The sequence below is a fragment of the Lissotriton helveticus genome, chromosome 5_1 (assembly GCF_964261635.1).
Source record: "Lissotriton helveticus chromosome 5_1, aLisHel1.1, whole genome shotgun sequence".
NCBI classification, from domain to species: domain Eukaryota; kingdom Metazoa; phylum Chordata; class Amphibia; order Caudata; family Salamandridae; genus Lissotriton; species Lissotriton helveticus.
Window position 1 is genome coordinate 1,595,279,270 of NC_136065.1, and position 6,052 is coordinate 1,595,285,321.

Below are 6,052 nucleotides of genomic sequence, written 5' to 3' on the forward strand. Positions count from 1 at the left end.
TATTGATGCAGCCTTTGACACAGAGATACCCCGTTTCCCTGCCTACACTCTTTTAGGGCCGTCTAAGCCCCTTACCTTCCTCTTGAGGTCTCTACGCGTCAGGCAAATAGCTTTGGCTCTCCTTGCAGCGCGTCAGGCGATTCTACCACACTTGGGCACTACAACAGTACCTGAGCATTTGGCCTGGATCCATAGGCTCTGGATGATCTTAGCAATGGAACGGCTCACACTAATCCAGATGCAGAAAGGTGAGAAATATGCCGAACTTTGGGCTCCATTTATTACACTGCTGTCGAAGGATCTCCATGAGGTCACCTGCCCCAAACTACTACAAGTCTTATATTTGATACCTCCCCCAGTGAACTGCGCAGACCCTTAAGGAAACTGAGCGAGAGTGAGCGGGTTGGTGACCTACCATTTTTTCTTTTGCCTTTCATGTACAGGGGTGGGTGGGGGGTCTTTTTTATATTCTTTTTTCCTTGTTGTTTCCTCTCTGGGTTGACTCTTGCTTTGGGTCACACTGACTTTTTTGAAGATACAGGCTGAATGGACACAATAGCCTTGGATGCCTGCCTCCGGGATGATGACCTTAATACAATGCCTTCTATAAACCTTCACTAGAACTATTTGTAGCTGCCGGCTCCTGTGGTTGTAGGCTGAAGGCTGTGTGCAACGAATGAGTCACCTCTCAAATCTTTAATAAAACAGATTCGTTCCATAAAGTCTAATTATGTTTTTGGACATTGTTGGCAAAGACCAGGAAATCCTCCTTGAAAACTTGCACGCCCACAAAGCCACAGAGGCCAAACCAGATGGCAACCTGCAGTATTTATGTGCCCCCAAACCAAATGGCAACTTGCCGTATTTATGTGTCCCAAAGGTGTTATAAACATGGTTAACTCTTGTGATTCTGTGGCTAGAGGGATCTGATGGTAAGCACGTCTAAGATCAAGTAGTGAGAAGAATTTGACTTGTCCAGTTTGGCAAGCAGTTCATGAATTTTGGGTGAAGGGTGACAGTTAAGGAGTATATTCTTATTAAGTGTGCGAAGATCAGCACATAGACGGATCTCTCCAGACTTTTTTCGTTCAATACCCACTTGGCTGACCCATTCAGCTGAATCAGTGTACTGGATAATATTTTCCCTTACTAAGTTGTCCAATAATTCCTTGAGTTCCCCCCTGATGCTCAAGGGAAGAGGTCTCACTTTATGAACAACCAGTATTGCAATTTTGTGAGTCTGATTTAGAGGACATATTTGCTGATGAGGCTAATTTTCTCATAAAATGTTCTGGAAAATCCATCAATAAAGCATGTGACACAATCAGTGCCAATATTTTCAACCAGAGAAATGGGTAAATTAGCAATCATAACAAGGGGAGCAGCTCTAGGTACAAGCATGTGGCTCAACTTGGCAACATCCTGCCAACCCACAAGTTCTTCCTTTTTGGCTTTGACACATAACCGTATTAACAAAGTATCCAAGCACATTGATGTACTGGTCTCCTTAAGCTTTGGGGGTACACATCAGGAATATTGACAACAAAAGTTTGAACCCCACTGCTTATGGAATAAAATGTCAGATACAATGGTGATGGGAGCTGTGAGACAGCCATCCTATTTAGTGTACGAATTTAACCCAGGTGACTTCACACCAAGGACTTTTGAGTTTGGTTGAAGATTCGGGGACTATATCCAAGGTGAAAACTGTGTTGGAAAGATCGGTGGCACAATCATCCTGATCCAAATCAGCACTGCACACTTTGAAAGGAATCCTGCCATGTTTGCAAACTCTGAAGTGCCTTACTTTTTTAATGAATATTTTTAGTGATTTTAGTTCCATAACATCACAGTAACATTTAACATTGCATGTGCATTTAGCACTCAACCCCTTACCTTGAACCCTCCTGCCCATCATTCCTCATGAAGCCGACCCAGGAAGTGTGGCACCATCCCCCTACCCCCCCAAACAGTCCACCTCCTTGTCCTCTTGCTTTGTATATTGCAATGATGGGATCTCCTTTTCTGCAACAGCGTTCGTAGGCTCAAGCAAACCATAGTATGAAGCCGCGTATTCGAACCTACCGTAATGGTGGCGGTTCATTTTCGTACCTTGCCCCATGCTTTGGAACAAACTACTATCAGACCTTTCATCCATAGCTGACCATAAATGCTTTTGTAGAAAGATGAAAACTTGGCTTTTTTCCCAATAAGTTTTGCTTCAGGTATCAGGCCATGTCTGTTTTACTGTCATTTCGCTGCTAGCGCCTTGAGACCTCCCGGTGAATTGAGCGCTTTATAAGAATATTTGACATTAACATGGTATGATCTCCATTTTCCCCAAAATGTTGCAAACTTTTGGGAAGCAACCGCGACTTTCATACACTTCTCTCTCTCCTCAATGCATCTATTCATTCCTGCCCTCTACTCGGCCATAGTATGGACCTCGTCCCGTCCCCAGAGGTTGGCCACTTTCACTTTGCTATGACAAAATCCAGCATGCAGAACAACAACTGTTTTCGAGGGACATCGACATCATTGGGTATGCCTAGAATTATCAGTTGGGGTGTCCTGGGGTGGTGTACTCCAGAAGTGCCCCAAATTCAGTGGCAACTTCTCCCAGTAAGGAAACACTCTTGTGCAGTCCCAAATCATATGCAAAAAAGTACCCACTTCCACCTCTCACCGGAGGCATACAGGGCTATCAGCCCTCCCCATTTTGTGGAAACGGGATCTGTTAAAATAGACCTTGTGTAAGATGTGGAATTGAACCAAACTCTGTCTGGCCTGGTTGGCTACCCCCATGGGGTGCATCAGCACCACTTCCCAGTCGATGTTCTCTGGGGGCCCTACATCTGCTTCCCATCTTTCCCGAAGTTTCCCTAGGTTATCAAGGGTATTATTGATAATGGTACGGGATAGCTGTGATACCGCCTTGTGGGTGATCTCACCCCCCAGGACTCAGTTCTCCAGTGGACTGTATTCCGGGAGGTCTTCTCCTAATATCCCCTCTGCCCTCAGGGTGTGAAAAAATGCCTTACTTTTGTGGACTTGTTACAGTGTTTGCCTTGTGTAGGGAAGTTTGGGTTATTACCCACATGACTCTTGGATCCACACCTTAAACACGCTGCATTATTTTTGTGTTGCTCATTCTTGTAACCTCTTTCCTTAACAGTAATAGGATCAACAGTATCAACATCATTAATGGCATTAATCACAGGCACAGCAGATCCACCATTAAGTTCTTGAAAATAAAGCTGCAAAGTTACATGTAAAAGGCAAGAGTTGAAGACCTGAAATAAACTCTACTATACTTTCATCTGGACTCTACTTTCTCTTGAAAAAGTTGAAACGTTCTAACAGTGCTCTTAGTTTGGGGAAGACATAATGGGTTTCACAGTTAGACTTCTAGAAGAGTAAAATATTGATATTGATGAGCTCACCCTGGAGGAAGACATTCAGGTACTCCTCCGGGACCCTTACCATAAGAGACTGGGGAGAAAAAACCTGAGAAGAATTCTGGTAAATTTGAAATCATACTCCCATTAAGGAGAGAATTCTCGTGGGGGGCCTTAAAGCAGATACATACAAAAAAGGAGACTGGTTCTTCCGCATCAGGTCAGATATTTCACGCACCACACAAGACCGACAATGGGAGTTAGGGAAATTCATTCATGAATTAAGACTGGGGGCTACTGCTAATCTCCATTTCCCTGCCTCCCTAAAAGTGATGTGGAATAATAAAATGCACACTTTTAGAGACCCCATTGAAGTTAGCAGACTGATAGAACAGATTAAAGAAATACAGTAAGAGGAGGGAGAAGGAGGAACTGAAAGACTAGGTCGGGCTCCAGGGACGTAACATGACAGTAGGAACCCAAATTACTGGGTTCAGAGACCTAGCTTGTGTTGTGGTCACTGATCAAAGTTTGTCAGTAATGACCAGTGAGAAAGAAAAATGTCTTTCTAGTGTCCCCTCACTCACCGGGGTTTCCCCACGGTGACATGCTTCATCATTGGGGCCATCCCAGTTCTCTACGAAAAGGGGCGTGTTACGACTCACGAACTACGCAGGAGCACTTGGTTGTGAAGGACTAAGTGTGGTGCAAGTGAAAAATGGTGGAGTGGGTGTAAGTGATTTAAAAATACCGTGCTAGTGGGCCTCAACAATTTTATTTGCTCCTAGGTTGGTATGCTAAAACGGGGTGTGACACTGTATTTTAACCTGTAATGAGGATTAAATCAGTGTTCGGTCGACATGTTTCAAGCTCCCCAAGCTTTTCTTCAGGACCATACAGGGACCAGCCCTATATTTGCCACTCCTATAAGCCCCTAAATTGGGGTATGAGTATTAAATAAATAAACAACATGTAACGCTGTTCAATCTAAAACATGCGTATTATACATACGTTTGTACTGTTTTGCTGTCTCTGTAAAAATAATGACACATGGTTAGTGGCAAACCCCCCCCTTTTTTTAAATAATAAAAGAGTGGGGGTTACACATTTTACCTTCATGCCCCATGCCACAGGATATGGTGTTTAATTTGCCCCATATTGGTGCGTGCAGGCTCTCAGGTCCAGTGCGTAATTCATAAAATGGTGTAAAACGTGATTGTGAATTCACACATACAAACAACACAGGACTTAATGTGACTATGGACGATTGACACACAAAACATAGATCTTGTTACGAGAGAAAAACTGCATATTTACATGTTTAAATGCCTAATAGCATTTCATGGTCTCTAGTAGGGGGCAGGATCACCTTATGGAAACATTGCTGCCGTATGAAAAACCAAGATAGAAACATCGATTAATCAGCATCTACCTTTGCTCTCACAGAAAATGTCAATGCGAGTCAGAAAAACGAGACTTCCACGCTGTTAAAAAAGAAAGGTACTTACTTCCTTGACGGTGAAACCGCACCAAAATACCTATTCGTTACCCCTCCTGACCGCATCTTGATGCAGGGTCGGCGGGGGATGGTTTTAACCATTGGCATTTCCGGGTCTGCAATACAAGCGCTAGAAAACTTTCACTGTGCGAGGGTCTAGATCTTTCACCTCCTTCATAACGGCCTTCTCAAAGGCCAAAAGTTCAACTGGTAGATTGTTTGATGGTGGGACAAAGGTAGATTTCTTCCTAAGTCTAGGAAAAAAACTTGAAGTTTTAATATCCTTAGGAATTCTTTTAGCTCAGAGTTTAAATTTATCTGTGTGAAGGGTTGGTACAAAGCCCAGACCTTTATTGAGTACTTGTGTCTGTATCTCAGATAGATTGATAGAGGACAAATTTACCACTAGATTTGGTTGCTGCTCGTTGTTGGTTCCGGGGGACCCTTGCTGCGTGTGTGGCGTCCTGCTGTCACTAGTGGTTTGGCCCATTGTAGGTGTTGGCCGGTTTTGTTTTTCACCCGCTGTGTGGGTCTGCCCCCGCCTAAAAAAGGGCGGCCTTGGTTTGCTTTGTTGTTGCCCCAACTTTGAAAGTTTCTCAAATTGCAATACATGCGGGGTGATCTACTTGATAACCTGTGTTTGCAACCTACACTATGTAGGTATGACCACCAGGAAGGTCAGTGTCCGCATAGTTGAACACAGGAGCAACATCCGCTGTAAACGTGCCACCACCCGCATGACAAACCATTTTATTGAGAAAAAACATACACCAAACGACCTCACGTGGGTAGTTTTAGAATGCGTCAAAAACAAAGAAAACCTTGAGAGGGTACTGCATGAACGAGAACAAAGATGGGTCTTCAAACTGCGTACTGACACACAGGGACTCAACGACGACATCCCTTGGGGTGCATTCAGCAACTAACCGAAGTGGTATGGCACAATTGATTCTGATTCTGAGTTTGTAAACACACACTAAAAACCAGGAGTGCTCCTCTAAACCCATTCATACAAGTGATTCAGGACCTCATTAGGATTTCATATAAGCATCTGACTGCTTCTATCTGACAATAAGTAATGGCGAAGCTCAATCTCTCTAAAATACAAAAAGTTGAGTTTGAATCAAACGTTTATACAGAACAGGATTAATGAATT